This window comes from Lepisosteus platostomus, unplaced genomic scaffold (assembly GCF_059453375.1).
Source record: "Lepisosteus platostomus isolate fLepPlt1 unplaced genomic scaffold, fLepPlt1.hap1 Scaffold_139_H1, whole genome shotgun sequence".
NCBI lineage: Eukaryota > Metazoa > Chordata > Actinopteri > Semionotiformes > Lepisosteidae > Lepisosteus > Lepisosteus platostomus.
Window position 1 is genome coordinate 17,501 of NW_028291520.1, and position 20,000 is coordinate 37,500.

The 20,000-nt window shown below is 44.7% G+C and overlaps 4 non-coding genes across 4 annotated transcripts; 1 reads left to right on the forward strand and 3 right to left on the reverse strand.

Moving 5' to 3' along the window:
• Positions 1 to 7,854: 7,854 nt before the first annotated feature.
• trnah-gug (transfer RNA histidin (anticodon GUG)) lies at positions 7,855 to 7,926 on the reverse strand. The gene has a single exon. It is a non-coding gene; the product is annotated as a tRNA-His (tRNA).
• A 201-nt stretch (positions 7,927 to 8,127) lies between these two features.
• trnae-uuc (transfer RNA glutamic acid (anticodon UUC)) lies at positions 8,128 to 8,199 on the forward strand. Its single transcript has one exon. It is a non-coding gene; the product is annotated as a tRNA-Glu (tRNA).
• A 5,282-nt stretch (positions 8,200 to 13,481) lies between these two features.
• On the reverse strand, positions 13,482 to 13,623 carry LOC148636972 (U4 spliceosomal RNA). Its single transcript, XR_015931786.1, has one exon. It is a non-coding gene; the product is annotated as a U4 spliceosomal RNA (small nuclear RNA).
• A 727-nt stretch (positions 13,624 to 14,350) lies between these two features.
• trnas-cga (transfer RNA serine (anticodon CGA)) lies at positions 14,351 to 14,432 on the reverse strand. Its single transcript has one exon. It is a non-coding gene; the product is annotated as a tRNA-Ser (tRNA).
• Positions 14,433 to 20,000: the final 5,568 nt, after the last annotated feature.

The window sequence follows — 20,000 nt, forward strand, 5'->3', positions numbered from 1 at the left end:
CACATAGTGCCGACAGACAAGAGTGTTGCGGGAGAAGAGAAAAGTGTTTGAAGATTTAAGAGTGTCTTAGGTGGAGCCAAAATCAAGTGTCACAAATGCAAGTGGGAGGATTTCCAATGTTTAATATGGTAAAAATAAGCGGAAGTTATCTGCCGGTCCGCAACAGTCTGCCATGCTTTTGTCATATACTGTAAAGTGGTGTCGAAACTGGGTGTCGAACTGGAGCCTCACCATTTGCATATGTGAGGCTCCAGTTATACATCGAGTGTCACATTAAATGACAAAAATGAAGAGAGTTAAAGCAGCTGGAGAGGTTTTCTTACAACTTTTGAGCTGACACAGTTTTGGAAAATGTTTCCTTCACGCTGCAGTGTACAACATAGGCAGCCAAGAGTCTCCAAAACAATACAGAATTGACAGATAGGAGAAAATTCCCACTCGTCCTGAAGTTCCCAAAATCCAGCACTGAGCGTAAACAAAGTGTCTAAGTAGCGTGGGAATGCTAACCCTAACCCTAGCTGGAGTTTGAGCAATCCAGCACTGAGCGTAAAAAGATGAGTCAAAGTAACGTCTAATCGGATTCGTTTCCTTAGAGCTGGTTCAGAGTTTGCTCAAGAGTTTACCCAGTGCGCATTGATTCGTCGAATATACGTATATTCACGGCGAAAATACGGCTATACGTATATACGTCGCCTCGACGTATAATCAACGTCGAATTGCAACCGTAAAATCGACGACATTAATAAACGCATATATAACGTCGAAAACACATCTAACACAGTGCCTGAGGCTTTTTACTGTACGTATCATGTTTGCCGCAACTAGGAGTATACGGCTCTCTGCACAGTGTACGAAGTAAATTATTTTCGCAGTAATTAATTTACACGTGTATAATAAATATAGTAAATATAATAAATTAATTACTGCGAAAATAATTTTCTTCGTAAATCCTGCAATCCAGATGATTGGGGCATTGGTGCATGGCTACAGTCTGTGCTAGGAACATGGAGAGGGTCTCTGGTTCAATACATATTTGTGGGTCTGGTATTATTCGTTATGATCATATCGTTAATATCCTGTTTGAAAAACATGTGGACTAAAGCTGCTGCTTCTGTGCTAATTGTACGCCCTGAAGGGATCATGAAGGTCAAAAAATGGTTTCATGGGAAAGGTTCTCTTATCTAGTGGCAGAACCTGATGGGTAGAACAATATAGTTTTAAGGGGGGTTACCCTTGGGAGTGATTCCCCTAGATGCAAATGATTTTTGTGGTTTGTTTGTTCATAATAAGATGTTTTGCAGGAACGGAACAAAGAGAAATTTTACAACTTCAGCTAGAATTGTTCTGCAAAACGTCACAGCTGAGGCAGGGGAACAATGTGTAGATTTTTCTAAGAGTTATTACCCAGTTGTTGACCAATCTGTTGACCAATGTTGACCAAAAAAGCCTAAGATTATGCTGGGCTCCAGCCCACAGGGATTTACCTGTGCTGTAAGAACTAATGAGTGAATAAGGAGACTGGATTCTGGTGAAAGACTTCAGGAAAAAGAAATGGTGTTCACTCAGGTGGAGGGGGCTGTACCAGGTGCTGCTGACCACTGCCACTGCTGTGAAGGTCACAGAAATGGTGCCCTGGATTCATGCTTCACACTGTAAAAAGGTCACAAACGAACTGAGCAAAGCGCAGGAGTGATGTCTCCACAAGGACAGATGGGGATAACCTGCTTGGGACTGATGTGCACAGCCTTTTTCCTTTTTATGTAGAAGCCTGTCACCACCCCAAAAGAGGAAGAATCTAAACACGAAGCCTCTTTGTATACAAACTGGCTGAATGAAACTGATAATGAGGGGGATATGAGTAATTTGTGGTATAAATTTATAAATCATACTGTAAAGTTAAAGAAATTTAATGCATCTTGTTATATATGTGCTTTAATGCCTCATTCTACAGCCTCACCCATGCGACTTTTTATGAAATGTACTCTTTTATTAATATCACGTTAGAAGGCTTAGACGCTATCAAACAAGAATTAAGGGGAGTTAGATTAATGGTACTTCAGAACAGGTTCGTGCTGGACCTTCAAAATGCAGCATCTGGAGGAGTCTATGCTTTAGTAGGAGACTCCTGTTGTACATATATTCCAGCTAATGACTATGATTACGGAAATCTTACGCTCGCTATTCAGCATTTGAAAGAACTAAAAGACAAGGTGAATAAAGAGAGAGGCATAAAAGATACACCGGCTTTTCTCTCCTGGTTAGAATCACTGTTTGGGCCAGGGGGAATGTTTTTCTTTTAAGTTACTAACACCGATTATAGGGGCTGTGATACTTGTCTTCCTGTTTTTATGTTGCTGTATGACATGTATTATTCCAATGCTTCGAAATATGGAAATATGGTACCTAGGGGGATAAACTGTTCATCCTTCCAGTCTGGAGAATTGGCAGCTGTCTGACGTCAGTAAGTGATCCTTAAAAAATTAATAGTCCCATGACAGTGTGCATCACCAGAAAATCAATTTCAATGCATTAAAACTCTTGTTATCCTTCTGATCATTGAAGTGTCATTGCCCCAGCACTGTATACTCTTACTTTTGACGCCTGTCTGAAGTTGGATCCATTTCTAAGAATGGTGACTCACATATCCTCATGCTCAACTTTGGCTCAACCACACAAACTATGAAGATAATCATCTGCTTTTGCTCCAAGATTTATGTTACTAGGCTCTCTCCTGGGGATCCTCGTGTTCAAACATTGCCCTTATTGTGGATGATCCATGACAGAATTCAGGGAATTCAGAATTCTGATACCTCAGCTCAGATTCTGACTGGGCAGACTGTCATTGCCTGGTGTGAATGTGTGCATATCTGTTTTTGTGCATGTTCTGTGGCCTGTTGTACAGTACATCACAAATGAAAGGGAAATGGAAAACTAAAATAAGACTCAAGTGTTTTATCTTTCATTAACAGTGTTTCATTAGTATCTGTGCTAGATCCTGTCATCCACTGCTTACCATGACAGGCTCTAGCACAGGATAGCAGCTAATACATTTAAAAATCTCACTGCACAATGTTGTATATTCAAGGGCTGATCTTCTGTACTTTTTCTTTCACTTTTCATTTCCAAGAAACTCAGTCCTGCCAGGAATAATCTGAGAACAAAATCAATCTGAGTGAAAATCTAAGCAGAGGAAGATTGTTTTACAGAGTCAACAAGGTCTAATTCAAGGTCATCAGCACTAACAACATTCTCTCTGGAGACAGGCGATAAGAAAATTGAAAGTGTGTATTGTTACTGTCACGACCACCAGGCAGTCAAGACCAAAGCGTAAGCAAGCTAATCAGCCCCAGCAGCGGGTGATTATTAACAAACGCCGCCGCACGAGTTAAACCACCTCCGCACACTCACTGTGCGGTGCGCACTGCTATTTAAACCATCTTCACCTGCTTCCCACTGCTCGGTATTGAGTCTACTCCTTGAGAGCTCTACCTGGCGTTTTTCCCCGTACCTCGTTTATTCTGGATTTTGGATTCCCCTTCTGCCTTTTCAACTTTGCACCTCGCCTCTCGCCTCGGACTGTCTGCTACCGGAGAACTTCCTGGATTACGACTTGCCTTTCGCCTTTTGACTACGACCTTGCCTCTCGTTTTGGTTTGTTCGCCTGCCTCATCTATCACCCGTGCCTGCGTCTGCACATGGTCCGTGTATCTTCCCACCAGGGATTCCTAACAGTTACATAACAGCAGAGACTATGAGTTATGCTATCATGAGAGTGGTGATGGATTTTTTTCATTGCTTAGTTTTGCAGGTTCTGTACATTTGAACATTCAAAGTGACTAAAGTAAAGGAGTTTTCCCTTTTTACCACATAATTCCCAAAGATCAACACTAATAGAAAGCCTAATTCCAGCCAAGATTCAATTACTGTCTCTCAGGCATCCCAGCAGTGGATTTCATGACTTCAGACAGCCATCTTTATCAGTGGAGAACTCAATGCTCTGAGGTTTACTGGCAGAGTCTCACACTGGGTAATATGTTGGTAAATAATGTCCTATGGAATTCTACTATTGATAAATTCTACTATGGAACTGCGATGTGTCCTGAAAAAATATTCTATGATAGTGGTACAGTCCATCACACCCCACCTACAGCCTTTAAAAGAGAAAAAAAAAATTCTGATATTATGGTGGAAAAAGAGCCCTGGAATCTTTGTAGAAGGACAAAAGATGGAAAGAATGGGCAGTGTAACCATGGCGAAGAGAAGGGAAATATTGGAGAGAGCTTTTTTCATACACTTTTTATCATTGTTTTTCCAGCCCAACAATGATCAACAAATATGGGCAGGCATCCTGTGCCAAATCCAATCTACCTTTCTTCCAAGCATACAGGAATGTCAGTGAATTAAATATTGACATATGAAAATACCCAAAAATATGCAATCACACATATGCAGTTTGAGCAAACATAAGACAATACCCAAGTACCACAAACTACCAGGCATCATTAGCAGTTCAGGTGGGGAGCTGTGTCAGCATGCGTAGGCTGCAAAGGAACAAGTAATAGGTCTATTCCATGCTTAAAAGAGAAGAAAGAAAACACAACATTTCAGCCGTGGAGCCCTCACACCTGAAGAAGGCTCCACGGCCGAAACGTTGTGTTTTCTTTCTTCTCTTTTCATCTAGTGTCATTAGCCAGTTCCTGTCAAAATAAAATAGAAATGGATAACATTCTAGAGAGAGTTTGAAATACCAAGGTACAATTTAAACCATATTTCTTCCACTACAACCACAATATTTTGGAGAGCCTATTTTCGCTGAGCCTAACTGTTCTGGCATGCCCGTTAGCCTCCGTCCTGCTTCAGCAATGAATGCAACGGGGCACATTCTGAGGGAGATGCAGTCAATCAGGTTGCAGGAAAACCACGCTATGCTTTTTTTTGAGATCCTGAAAAGGACAGAGGGGCCATGTATATGTGTGCAGCTGGATATGTAATTGCAGGTGGCGTAGCAAATTCTGCTGAAGCCCCACTGCCTGGTGTGGACGGTAGCTGTGCATGTTGCAGCAGAATTGTGCATGTGAGATCAAGGGGGCATGTCATGTGTTTGAGCACTTCACTCCCTTCCGGAAGAGTCCCAAAAATTTGTAAGTTCTTTGGATGACCTGTGGACCGATCTTTCACGATGAAGAATTCCTTAAGAAGAATAGATCTCAGCCCTCCATCCCAATGCCTCCATCTCAAAACAGCAACCTCCCACTGCCCTTAGTCTGCAAGGCAGTCCTTTCAAGTGCAATGATGACGCCGGGACCTTCGTTGCCTATTGTATGAGCTGAACTTTTGTGCTCATCAATTCAACGCTCTTTCCATCAACTCATCTTGTCTTTTGACGCTTCGTGTTTTGTGCTCCTTTGACTATCGGCATATCGGGTGACTGCAAACACTGAAGTTCTTGCTTACGGAGTGTGGAACAGTGTTTTCAAGTGATCGCTGTTCTGTCATGTTGACGCCGAGTGAATCTTTCTTTGGCAACATAGGCAGGCTGACAGCAAAAGTAATGTCAAATTTCTTGACTTATTTCTGAATGTGAATGTTCTTTAGAAAAAGGATGCGGCGTTGCTTCTCCCCCGTGTAAAGGTCACGCATTCCAGACGTGGTTATGAGCGAACAGTTGCCGCAAGTGTTTGAAAAGAGCAAGCAGCCCTGCCCCGTGTGAGGATCAAACTCAGGACCTTCAGATGATGAGACTGACACACTACCAACTACGCCAACGAGGCCAGCTGCGGTGCACAGCCGGAAAGTTTGCCTCATATGGATTTCAGTCGCCCGTTCCCTAATCTTTAGACGCCCTCTGCTGGATGTTGCATTTGCCTTTTGATCTCACCGATACTTTTTTGGTCTGTTTCTGTTGCGAGTCCGTTTTTCAGATCTCACCTAGCACAAGTCTCTCTGGCTGAAGTGGCCTCTCTGCTTCAGCATCGTGCCCTCACTCAGCCATTAAAAACGTCACTCGGACTTCTGACATGCTGACATGAAATGTCAAGAGAGAGTGGCGGAGACGCTTAAGGCAGAGAGAAGATGAAGAGGGGGCGTGGCTGCGAAATGATTGACAGCTGCATGACGCTCTCCATGCAAGGTGTGACCACAGGCTAAAGGACACCTTTCGGCACATCAAGCTCTAAGCACACACCTGGAGGACGTGGGAAATGATCCCGCTACCTCACGCATGCAAAGCGAGCGCTGTACCATGCAAGCTAACCCCCCTCGCTGGAGCTCATGCCTCGGTGTCGCCTAGTGCCGCTTGTTCCCCTCTTACCGGGTGCAGTTCACTGCCCTTCGTCTGCAAGGCAGTCTTGTAATTGCGGCTTTCTTGACTTATTGATGAAGGTCTGACTGGACGAGCGAATGACGCCTCTCCCCCGTCCTCAAGCTCGCTGACAGAATAAAATAGAAAGTGCTGCCGTGGCTCATTGGTTTAGGGGTATGATTCTTGCTTAGGGTGTGGGAGGTCCCGGGTTCAATTCCCAGCTGAGCCCTTGTGTGCTCTTTTTGTCCTCGTCCACAAGACTGGGAACTGATATCCACATCACCTTGCAGCATCTGCTTATGGCAAACGATGGAATGTGACTAATGACTGAACGAGCCTGGTGAATACTCATCACGTGGCACAATGAGAGCGTGCAGTCAGCTGTCCAAGGCAGCAACCTCATTGCTCGTTCAAAAGAACACGTACTGAAAACTCATCACCACTATGTCGTAAATGAGCACCGCGATCGCTTGTTGTCAGGCGTCCTTACTTGGGAAATGCAGAAGCAAAAACTGCCCTCTCTCAGCCACCGAAACGTGTGCGGCTCGCCTTGCACTCTCTGCGCCTCGCATATTTATGGAGCTGTCTGCTCTTCTTTCTGTTGAAGTACGCAAGTTACGGGGCGTACTGCAGACTATGATGTGCTCAATGACAGCTTTCAAGATTTGAAAACTATGAGCTTGAGGGCTCAAGTCGAACGAATGTGGTTGTTATGCAATTGATGATCAAACGCACATATTCTAACGATTCGTGAGAGTATGTTCTAAAGGTCCCTGGCTCGATCCCGGGTTTCGGCATTTTGTTTCATCGCTCCCTTTGTTCCTCTCTCCAGCGCCCCCTGCCTAAAATGACGCGTCCCTTTCTCAGCCCGAAACGCAAGCGATACACCAGCAACAAACCCTACAGGTTTCCGTAGTGTAGTGGTTATCACGTTTGCCTAACATGTGAAAGGTCCCAGGTTCGAGACCGGGTGAAAACAGCCCCTTCTTGCACGCTCCTGCACTTCACAGAGGTCTTGAACCACCAGTCATTTGTTCCCAATGTATTTCCGGTGCCTTCATGCACTCTTGTACCAAACGCACGTTCCTTCTGTATGCGGAGCCGATCATTTGCAATTGGGCTGTGCCGACAGATCAGGACGAGCTCTGTCGGCTCAAAAGCAGCGCAGGACCTGCAAGAACAACAGAAAGATTAGCATCCAGCGGGGGCTTCTTAGTGAGCCCAAGATCTCATCAAGAATCGGCTCCAGCAACAGGGCTGGACGCATTGTTCCATTCTCCGACCACTCTCGGTGTAAACAAGTCCCTCCTGGTCTCTGCTTGAATTGCACTTTCCTGCGTTTGCTTTGGTGTAACTGGCTTCCCCTGCATGGGCGAATGTGAAGAAGATCCTTAGTAAGTCATTGAAGAAACCCGAGAAGAGGTCGGAGTGGTCCCTGTCGTTCATCAACGATCCAGTCAGGCAGTACTCCTCTGTAAAGCGCCGTTCGTTCACATCAATTGGCTTTTTTTTGCCTTCATTCGTGCAAGTAGTAAAAGCAGACGCCCCTATTCTGCCGTGACCCGGATTCGAACCGGGGTTGTTGCGGCCACAACGCAAAGTACTGACCACTATACGATCACGGCGAGTTACCGATACACACATGGCAGGGCGGAAAAGGCTGTGCTCTCTTCGTGTGACATAATTCGGGAAAGTCCTGACGTTGCATTTCAACTGAGCCCCAGTATACATCGACCCTTCGACACTCTGAGTGACAACTCTCTTGCGTGTTTTCTCATATTTATGTAGTTTGCTTGCATGATGCCCGGAACAACAGGGTTGTGCACTCCCATATGGTCTAGCGGTTAGGATTCCTGGTTTTCACCCAGGCGGCCCGGGTTCGACTCCCGGTATGGGAACGTGTCAATTTTGCCTCCTGCTTTCCAAAAGATCAGCACTGTGTACGAAGGAGCCGCATTAAAACTACTCAACGTGCAAAACGTGCGAGAAGAGGGGGCGCTTGTTTCCAGCCGAAACTTCTCGCGTGTGAGACGAGCTGACCATCGCTGCAGGAGGTGGGAGGGTCACTCTGGTAGACAGGGCTGACCTTCGGCAATAGGATTTATACTCTCCAAGATGATATTTGCACTTTCTGGAGAGGCGATTTTCTCCACTTCAGTAGCCCGATTTCGTCGATTGCGTGGAGAGGGCTGTAGAATGTGACGCCGCCTTTCCTGCTCCGTCCATGACAGGCGTGCTGGTCTCTGGAGAGAGAGCACGGTCTATCAGCGCACTCCAATAAAGGCACTGGAAGCAGCTGAATTGCATTGGCGAAGCTCAGCGCTGGGCCGCTGAGCACATCTTACCACAGTTTCCGTAGTGTAGTGGTTATCACGTTCGCCTCACACGCGAAAAGTCCCCGGGTGGAAACAGACTTCTTTTGTCGCCACGCACAAAAGGGGATTGGGGATTCACCTAGCGCTGTGATCGAACAGACCCACTCACCTCTTAGTGTGGCGGGATCTGCACAGTGCATGTCGCAGCGCATCCTTCTTTCACTTCAATGCACGTCCTGATGTACCCCGGTCTCGCGCGTGACAGGTGGAGACAGGTGACAGGTCCGCGTGACAGGTCCTATACTAACGAGGAAGACATCGCTCTCTCCGACCCCCGGCATCGTGGCCCGACCCACCGTGCTGGAAGCCGACTCGTGCTGTGATTCCTTTACGGAGCAGAAATGACAACCGAGGAGCCGAGAGATCATTTCAGCATTTCGCGTCTGAACGGAAAACACAAACGACCAACTCGGAATGACTTCCTTTGACGCTTATCAAAGCGTTCTTTGTGCATCGAACAGACCCACTCACCTCTTAGTGTGGCGGGATCTGCACAGTGCATGTCGCAGCGCTCCCTGCTTTCACTTCAATGTGCTTCCTGATGTCGAGTCGTGTGCCGTGCGGAGGCTCTGAAAGCGAGAGCAATGAAAAGGTGCACGACGCTGTGTTAGAAAATAGAGAAGTGAAAGGCAGTTCTTTCTCTAAGGAGGTAAAAGAAAAGCTACTCCTCGTCGGAGAAATCGAACCCCGGTCTCCTGCATGACAGGCAGGGATATTTGCCACTATACTAACGAGGAAGACATCGCACGTTCCGACCCCCGGCATCGTGTCCCGACCCAGCGTGCTGGAAGGCGACGCGTGCTGTGATTCCTTTACGGAGCAGAAATGACAACCGAGGAGCCGAGAGATCATTTCAGCATTTCGCGTCTGAACGGAAAACACAAACGACCAACTCGGAATGACTTGCCTTTGACGCTTTTCAAAGCGTTCTTTGTGCACGACGACTGCGCCGCCTAGCAGATACAAATGGGTTGTACAACTTTGAAGTAGCAAATGGAAGAGGGCTAAGCCCCCTCTCTTTTAGCCCAGGTTCGATCTGTCTCCCAGACTCACCAGGTGCACGCACACACACACACCCGTGCCGTTGAAGTGCTCTGCTTCATTTCTAAGGGCAACTCAACATTCACTCCTACCCCGAGTGCAGAAAAGACAGCGTCTGCAGCAACAGCAGCTCAGGTCTCTGCCCATCTCCTCTGCTCTGCGCCTCCTGCGGAGTGGAGTCCTGCCTGGAGCTGTGTTTGCAGGCGGCGGCTCCCCGCGCCCTGTCTGTGCGTCGTGAAATTAATTAATAACGTTAATAAATTTATAAAGTAAAGTTATAAATTAGAAATTAATAACGATATAATTATATTCATGTACCGCAACACAAGAATAGTACACACTGTACATTGTCTGTCGATAATGTTTCTGTAGTGCTTTTTCAGCACTCAGCATGTGACTGTGCTGGTGGTGCTGTGGGTTAGGTTCCTGACTTCCATGTCACACGGTCTATGATTGAATCCCATAGAACTATGACTTCATTATTTAACAAACATTTCTTTGAAAAAATGAAACGTTTCCCTTGGTCAGAGATTAAATAAAACCTCACTTTTTTTGAGGTTTTACTGTGCAGAGTGAGGTTTTACCTCACTTTTTTTGAGCAGAAGGTTTACTGTGACCTGAGAAGGGCCGGCATCCAATCACGGTGGTACACACACACGCTCTCACTCATCTGAGCTACACGGCTACCAAGATGATCTCGGGTGCGCCGAGCTGGTACGGAACATATTGAACTGATCGACGGCGAATTGTCTCTCAGACAGGCTTTTCACCTCTAAGCTCCCTGACTGACAGTGATCAGCTAGGTAGTGAAACAGTCAGCTGCTTCTAAGCCTTAAACAGCTGCATCTCGGCGCTTCCACGGAGAGATGATTTGAAAGCCGAACATCGCCCATTGGGAACACCTTACTATCACTAGTTTAAGAGACTCTTAAGGTCTTGCAGAGGTGCCTGTCTAATAGCATGCGCTTTGCAAGCTATAGGTGTTTAGGCTGAGGCAGAATGCCTGTTAACAAAATGTTTTTCTAAAGGTGTGTCTAAGTGGCTGCAAAAGGACAACACTCCTGGGGCGCCGTGGCTCAGCTCCTGCACTTGATTATAATGCCGTTACGTGTCGAAGCAGTAATTTACGTCATCCTACCACTGCAACACGGGGAATAGAGAGAAATGAGCACACGCTACGAATCGTCTCAATCACTCCCTAGAGTCGTAAGGCGCATTGAAGGGTGCACCCCCATCATTAATCGTTGCGCCTCTGTGAAAGGAAAGCTCTTGGGCAGTCTTTGAAACAGCTCGGATGAAACACTTGATTGCTTCCATGTGCATCTGGAGCCCACTTCTTATTTTCACTTCACGCCGCCCAAAGCATTTCTAAAACAGGAGATTCGCGTTTGGGAATGCGCCCTGCCCTACAAATAAAACAGGTCTACGGCTCTGAAACCTGCTCCACGGAAAACAGCTCTGTTGCGCTTTTGATCAAAGGGAGATTCGCTGTTCTTACTTTTTGATGACATAACACCCAAAGGGGCTTCTTTGGAGCTGGATTCCAACCAGCATCCTTAAGTTTCTTGGCGGTATCCTTTACAGTCCTCTGTTCGGTCGACAAGGGACTGAAGGGGGCAGCTTTCCTCACACATACAGTGCAATGTACTGTAGTGTTCCCCTTCATTGAATTCGCAGTTCTGCATCAGACCTCTAACTCGTTTCCTTAGCTTGGATTTAAGTCACGAAGCAGGCTTCTACTGTATAAACTTCTAGAGGAATCACAAACTATTTGAGAGGCCACCATCCCAGGGGGACCTGACAAAGTCTATCCCTAAACACCTAGCGCAGTCTCTCGAGAGACTGTCAAAAATCGCTTTCTCTGTTTGCGTTGCAAGTAAGTGAAAACGCGGTCTCAAACCAGAGCTACTTGGCAGCAGCGGCACGTAAATACCGTTACTGTTACTGCTCGATACCGACGTTAGCCTACTATACCATGTTCAGCCACCGCTAGAAAATGTACGGCTCTAGAACCAGAGCAAACGACAGAAGGGCCAACGCCGAACAGGCACACGTGTCAGATATGGAGCACGACGAGGATGGGATTCGAACCCATGCGTGAAGAGCACAATGGATTAGCAGTCCATTGCCTTAAACACTCGGCCACCTCGTCGACGACACTGGGCTGTCCAGACATGGGTTGGCGCACTCCAGATGATCTTTTTCTTTTTTTTCCCTCATACTCGAGGGTCATTTTCCTGTTCCACATGCGATTTCAACATTTTCCTTGGGAGATGTCAAGCCAGCAAGCCACTGCTGTGGTTCAGTGGCCAGTGTGGAGTTCAGTGGCCCTGTTGTACACAGAAAGCACATTGAGCTCCTTGGACATGAAAAGTTCCAGATAAAAGCCATTTGTCACCCTTTCTCTTGGTGTTGATGTTGCTATTGTATGTAAAGGTGGCAACTTGCTCAGCGAGCAGGCGGAGCACACACCGAATGCAGATGTGTCTGAGTGGTGTGTCCAAGTGGCTGCAAAAGGACAGCCCTCCCGGGACGCCGTGGCTTAGTTGCTTAAGGCGCCTGTCTAGTAAACAGGCGACCCTGGCTCCGATTCCCAGCGGTGCCTTTTTTGTTCTGTCTTCTCGAACAGAACTGGTCATTATGGACAACTGCCTACGGCTAGACTTAATTAAATGCAAGCATTCATTTCCTGTCATGAACGACTTGTTTTTCTTAAAATGGATGCAACTTGCAAAACATGAAATACAAACCTTGCTAATCAGCGCTAGCGGCTGGCAAAAAAAAAAGAAGTCAGCAATGTTTTTTTTCTTTAACCTTAACCCTGCTAACGGAGACGAGTTAATCGACCGAGTCTATGCAGCTTAAACGGTGCGGAAGTCGGGTTCTTAGCTGAAAGGGTGGTAAATCACGCTCACCCCAGTCCTTAATCTTTTAAAGAGGATACAAAATTGAACCTAGTCGCCACATCACATACATCCTGTTCAATGATAAAAAGGTAACATCTATCCTCGCTCCAGAGTAAATCTCACGTTGAGGGCATATTTTTTTTCACTTAAACCGTGAGTCGGGCTCGGCTGCACAGAGGACAGAGCAGAGCAATGAGGTCACGGGGACAGGGGAGTCACACGCTGGCGGTTTGAATACGCGGAAGATCACTGAGGGATCCACAGTATATGGACCCTCTGTGCGCCATCAGTCCGCACTCCGGACTCTGAATCCTTTCCCCGGAGTAAATCTGTTACATTGAAAGAATGCTTCTCGCAGGTTAAAAGAGGGACCCTTGTTAATTGGAGAAATCAATGATTTCGAATGAATTCTGTATGCTTTAAAATACAGCTATACACAGAAAACATGCAGGACACTGGTCATGATGTTTCCCGAGCCGAAACACTCTTTTCAAATTGTCAAAGGTTTGCTTTGCGAACGCTGCAGGACATCGCACAATCTCTTTTGAACGGGGACAAACGATTTCTTAGGGGGCGCAGTAAGTACAGACGTTTAAAAAGCTCCACTCATGCCGACGATGCAGCATGAAGAAGCGCAACCTAACGTTTGACAGACAAAAGCCGGGCGCCGCTACGAGCAATACGAAACCAAACTGACAGCACACGGCGTTTCGCGCTGACTCAAAAGTGATCTCGACAGACGCTGTTCTCTGCATAACGCTGAAAGAGCTAAAGAGCGTTTCTGTTGAGACGTAACAAGCTCTTTCTTTCTACCATGATGTCACCATGACAAAATCTGTCTTTAAACACCTTGCTCAGTCTCTGACGAGACTGTCAAAAATTGCTTTCGCCGATTGTATTGCAAACCGGTGGAAGCGGGGTATTGGGAAAAGTTTTCAACTAGCAATAATCGCGCCTCGGCTAAACCTCACAGGCTACGATACTGCCACTGCGCAAAGCTGACGGTTGCCAGGCAACCGCGGGGATCCTATGGAAATCGTTATCGATCGTCTCATGGCATGTCGTTGCTGTAACGCTTCATATTTGTCGTCTTCTTCTTCTAGCTTGAGGTTTTGAAGAATTTCATGACAGACAAGGGCTCCGTCGGGAACAAAGGGCGTTGTGAGAAAACCGTTGCTTATTTTCAGCAGCAGAAATACAACCCTTTAAATACAAGATTACAGAACAATGACGAAGGGCATGCCGGGAGGAACTCATGCACTACAGAGGAAAGGGGGCGGGCACGTACAGTTCACATTCAAGCCACAAGTACTCTTCTCGGATGTTGCACAAACAAATCCTAACGTCATGAAAGCGTGATGCAATTTCTGTGGCTACATTTGTTGCACGTCATGCACAGTAAGAGTGTTTCTAACACCAAATAAAAAGTCAACAATTAGCGAACACGCCTTCTCCTCAGTTAACCCACTGAAACCCTTGCTGTTAACAGTTCTTTACTGCGTGCTTTACGAGCACCTACATATCATGTCGGTTCTTTCAGCTTTATTCATTAGGTTTTCAAAGGCATAAGTAGAGCACCAGAGGTGCGAACGCAAAATGTGTGGTTATCTGAAGAATTGATTTCCATGGCAGCGGGGCCAAGCGATTTAGCATTTCTATAGTACCAGGAAAGGAGAAGCGACACTTCGCCTTTGCCGCGCAGGCACAAGGCGACGTGCGGCAGACGCCGTAGTCGGCAGGATTCGAACCTGCGCAGGGAGTCCCCAACGGATTTCGAGTCCATCGCCTTAACCACTCGGCCACGACTACAGCGAGCTCGCCGCCGCCGCATTCCTCCTATAATCTAACACGGAGTGCGAGGTGGCTGCGGAAACTTTTTCAAAGTCGCTCTCCGTTAAAAAAAATAAATACCTTTCACAAAATACGTGCCGGCAGACAGACACGCCTCAGAGGGTTTAAGGCTGGCTTCACGTTCAAATGCTAAAGTCTCCCCGTCCGGATGTCAAAATGCAACTTTGGCAGACAGAAAAAACATCAACAAACCACAAATGTGGACAAGGATTTTACAAGCTGCACCACACTGCACTTTCAAAAGCATTTACATTCCTATTAGACGCAGGAATTTCCTTTGATTTGCGCGCTTACGAACGCCATGGAAAACGAAACAAAACAAAAGCCCTCAGCTCCTGCACTTGATTATAATGCCATTACGTGTCGAAGCAGTAATTTACGTCATCCTACCACTGCAACACGGGGAATAGAGGGAAATGAGCACACGCTACGAATCGTCTCAATCACTCCCTAGAGTCGTTAGGCGCATTGAAGGGTGCACCCCCATCATTAATCGTTGCGCCTCTGTGAAAGGAAAGCTCTTGGGCAGTCTTTGAAACAGCTCGGATGAAACACTTGATTGCTTCCATGTGCACCTGGAGCCCATTTCTTATTTTCACTTCACGCCGCCCAAAGCATTTCTAAAACAGGAGATTCGCGTTTGGGAATGCGCCCTGCCCTACAAATAAAACAGGTCTACGGGTCTGAAACCTGCTCCACGGAAAACAGTTCTGTTGCGCTTTTGATCAACGGGAGATTCGCTGTTCTTACTTTTTGATGACATAACACCCAAAGGGGCTTCGTTGGAGCTGGATTCCAACCAGCATCCTAAAGTTTCTTGGCGGTATCCTTTACAGTCCTCTGTTCGGTCGACAAGGGACAGAAGGGGGCAGCTTTCCTCACACATACAGTGCAATGTACTGTAGTGTTCCCGTTCATCGAATTCGCAGTTCTGCATCAGACCTCTAACTCGTTTCCTTAGCTTGGATTTAAGCCACGAAGCAGGCTTCTACTGTATAAACGTCTAGGGGAATCACAAACTATTTGAGAGGCCATCATCCCAGGGGGAACTGACAAAGTCTATCCCTAAACACCTAGCGCAGTCTCTCGAGAGACTGTCAAAAATCGCTTTCTCCGTTTGCGTTGCAAGTAAGTGAAAACGCGGTCTCAACCCAGAGCCACTTGGCAGCAGCGGCACGTAAATACTGTCACTGCTCGATACCAACGTTAGCCTACTATACCATGTTCAGCCACCGCTAGAAAATGTACGGCTCTACAACCAGAGCAAACGACAGGATGGCCAACGTCAAACGTGTCAGACATGGAGAGCGACGAGAAAGGGATTCGAACCAATGCGTGCAGAGCACAATGGATCAGCAGTCCATCGCCTTAACCACTCGGCCACCTGAAAACCGTCTTTAAACCGTTCCGTCTTCAGGGTGAGGGGGGCGCTCACCCTGAGGTCTGTGCGGGTCCCAATGCCCCAGCATAGTGACGGAGACGCTGTGTTGTAAAAGGGCGCTGTCTTTTGGATGAGATGTAAAACCGAGGTCTCAGTGCTCTGTGGTCATTTAAAATGACCACCAAAACCTTTGACAAATGCTCTTGGTAATTGATGGTCTTCAATAATGCTTCTCCTTTAGGTACATTTTAAATCAGCTGAAAAATGCTGTGAAATGGGGGGGCACTTCAGGCCAGTGTAGGATTTGGGTTACAAGAACCATGAAACTGCACGAGAAAGCCCGTACACTGAATTACACGGCTTTCTATTCAAAGGAGGACAAAAGAAATTCCCTGAGTTTAATTTTTTGCAGCATAGAGAGGAGCACTGTCTTGAGGCCGGTTAGCTCAGTTGGTTAGAGCGTGGTGCTAATAACGCCAAGGTTGCGGGTTTGAGCCCTGTACGGTCCAGGTCCCTGTTTGTAAAACAGGCAAATGATTATCTCAGGGGCCCATTCCTCATTCTCAAGACACATGTATGCAGTATGTACACCGTGCATTGAGCAATAGGGACTGAATACACCAAAGGTAAGGTTAGAAGTCATTCTGAGGTGCCACATCTGAGGGATACAGCTAGGCATCCGAAATGGAGGGTTTGAGACCCTTCAGGAGTACTGCATCCTTTGAGACCGACCCGTGCATGTTAAACAAATGATCATTTCTTTCGGCATTAGGGACTAAATATACTAAACATATGATGCTAAAATGTTATTTTCACATATATTAATGTAATAAATGATTGCTTATGCTTTATAAACAAATCTAATTAAAATAAAAGCTTAAGTTTTGTATTTATCTTGTACCATAGAACATGATTTTCTTTGTATTTCAAGCCCACAAAGTGTCCAAATGACGCACTACATGATATAAGGAAGATTATCACATGCATATCGGTATTATCTTTCTTATGAAAATGCATTCCTTTCATTACCTTTTACTTTTTAAAATGAACTCAAATTGAGTATAATGTAATAATTTAAGTAGAATAGATTCTAATAATATAATGATCCAGTGTTTTGCACTACTTCACTGCTTCACTGCTCTATGCCATCTGGAAATAAATCCTCAGACTGCTTACTGCCCTGGGCATGTACCAATAAATTAAAGGAGCACATCTGTTTATCACTGCGTTGAAGCAGGAGACACACAGTCTCTGCAAACACATCCTAGATACAGTGTTCCAGCACCTTTGACCTCATCCAGAACATATCATTTCTTGAAAGGGATTGCTGTCCGAATGCACATCTGAATCCCAAACAGAATCTCTAGTAAAATACGATCATTTGTGAAACAGGCAAATGACTGTCTCAGGGGCCCATTCCTCATTGTCAGACACATGTATGGAATGCTTTCACCGTGCATTGAGCAATAGGGATTAAAAACACCGCAGGTAAGGTTAGATGTCATGTTCTATGATCATTTCTTTCAGCATTAGGGACTAAATATACTAAACGTATGATGCTAAAATGTTATTTTTACATATATTAATGTAATAAATGATTGCTTATGCTTTATAAACAAATCTAATTAAAATAAAAGCTTAAGTTTTGTATTTATCTTGTACCATAGAACATGATTTGCTTTGTATTTCAAGCCCACAAAGTGTCCAAATGTTCTATGATCATTTCTTTCAGCATAAGGGACTAAATATACCAAACATATGATGCTAAAATCCTGAAAAAAGGATGTGCTCCATCTCGTCAGTAGATTGGATTCCAAAACTGATTTGGGTCAATATACATTACCTTTGAAATTAAAGTACAGTCTACTGTAGGGAACCATCAACTTAGAAAGCATTGGCCTTCCCTGGGGGTCAGGTAGGTGCAAAAGATAAACCTTTATCCTATCTTTATCTTAAGATAAGTGGCCAAGCAGTATTTTTCCAAGTTTCACCAAGCACATCATGTTGCCATAGTAGACAAAGTTCTATAAAATGTTAAATAACTTTTAAAAAAAGCATCTTGGTCTTACAGTACTGTACAAGGTGAATTAAACTGTCCCTGGTAATAAAAAGTAATTAGAAGCATCTCAGAAACTTTATCTCTAGAAACATTAGCTGTTTTATATCATGTAATTTAGTGTGATGTTGTCAGAATTCAAGGACATTATCACACACAGAAATTGGTTCAGTTAAATCTAAAAAACACAGCTAAACATGGGTTTAAATGTAACAGAAGTCTTACCTCTTGTCAAAAGATTTAATTCAAGAAGCGATGTAATAAATGATTGCTTATGCTTTATAAAGAAATCTAATTAAAATAAAAGCTTAAGTTTTGTATTTATCTTGTACCATAGAACATGATTTTCTTTGTATTTGAAGCCCACAAAGTGTCCAAATGATGCACTACATGATATAAGGAAGATTATCACATGCATATCGGTATTATCTTTCTTATGAAAATGCATTCCTTTCATTACCTTTTACTTTTTAAAATGAACTCAAATTGTGTATAATGTAATAATTTAAGTAGAATAGATTCAGGTAGGAAATATAGAGTCATGATGTTTATGGCTGACATCATTTCACATGGGTGAATTTTAAGCTAAGAAATAAAAACATTTACAATGAAGATACCATTGCTTAATTTTAAATGCCTTTAAAAAATAAATACCTCCTGAGAATAATTTGCCACTCCCAGATCCTTGGTAAGGTACTGTTTGAATCCAATCAGGAGAGGAGCATCCAGGGAGTGCTTTCTATAGAGTCCAGCTTGGGCCACTCTCTTCCGGCCTGCTGATACTTTTTAACTACTCAGGGCCTGTAAGGATATAAAACACCGGTTTAAACATTTTATACCTATAAGACAAATTAGAATTTTAGTAAAAAATAGATACATCTGAAAAATAAAAAGTCTTACTGCTGATAGAGTTCTTCAGAGCTCACATCTTCCCCTTCCTTATCCGCTTCTGTTTCAGTTTCTAGAGCAGCCTCTGGCATCTCTTCCTCCTGGACAGCGGCCTCTTGCTCAGGGCCGCTGGAATGCAGGTAGATTCTTTTCAACATGCTTTTACATAATATGTTGTAACAATGATTTCAAAAAGAAACTACAGAAGCCTTACAGATTAAAAATATCTCACCTTGCCAATGTGTCTTCAGGCTTCCCATGTACAAAAAGGCCCAAGGACTCTAGCAGTCTTACAACCACTATCCTGTTTGCCTCACCAGACACGATCTCTATTCTGTGGTAATCCACGATGACCCCGTTCTTCAGGTGATTCATCATGTCCTCCCTCGCCTGTTGAGAGGCCATCCTGATCTTTTCTGCCGTGGCGTGCTTCATACACGCCCTCTTCAAGTGAGCAGGAAGCTGATCAAGAGTATTCAGGCACATCTTGCACACCAGGGGAATCCTCGCGGGTTTCCTTTGAAAATAAATAATACCATCTGTGTATAGAAACAAGCTAAGACTGATTTCTTAAATTATCCTTAATTTTCTCTCTCATAGTTTGAGCATAATGATTTTATTGCATTTATATAAGAATTGCTCATTGCTCCTAAATAAATAATGGTTTCATAAAAAAGTGAACACTTACTTGGTCTCAGTCACAGACTTTCCAATAGAAGCCATTGTGGAGTTCAGCAACTGCAGGTCCTAGAAGTGGGGAAGGAATTTTAAAAGAGAAATTGAATTACAATACAGAAGGAATGGCTGAGGGATCACTGAAATATATATATACAAATTCCAAAGACTGAGTCCATATAGAAACAACTACCTTTCATTTTCAGTATAAGAAAAAAAAACATTATCTTCCAAAGCATCATAAAATTGTCCCTTCTTCCAGACTCTACTTCTCTCTTGTAGTAGTATAGCAGACCTTTCCAGGTGAGCAGATCACAGAGTCCGAAATGAGCTTCCTCCATCAAGCAAAGTACCTGAACATGACTCTGTCTTCATAAAAGCGCCCCTGTAATAAAGAAATTAAATCCGAAATCAAGAGGGCAGTTGCCTACTGAAATACAAGAAGTCATCAATTTTAACCTAGCAACACATTAAAGGCTGCATCTATACAAGTACGATTCTAGAAATGCTCACCAGATTACGTTTT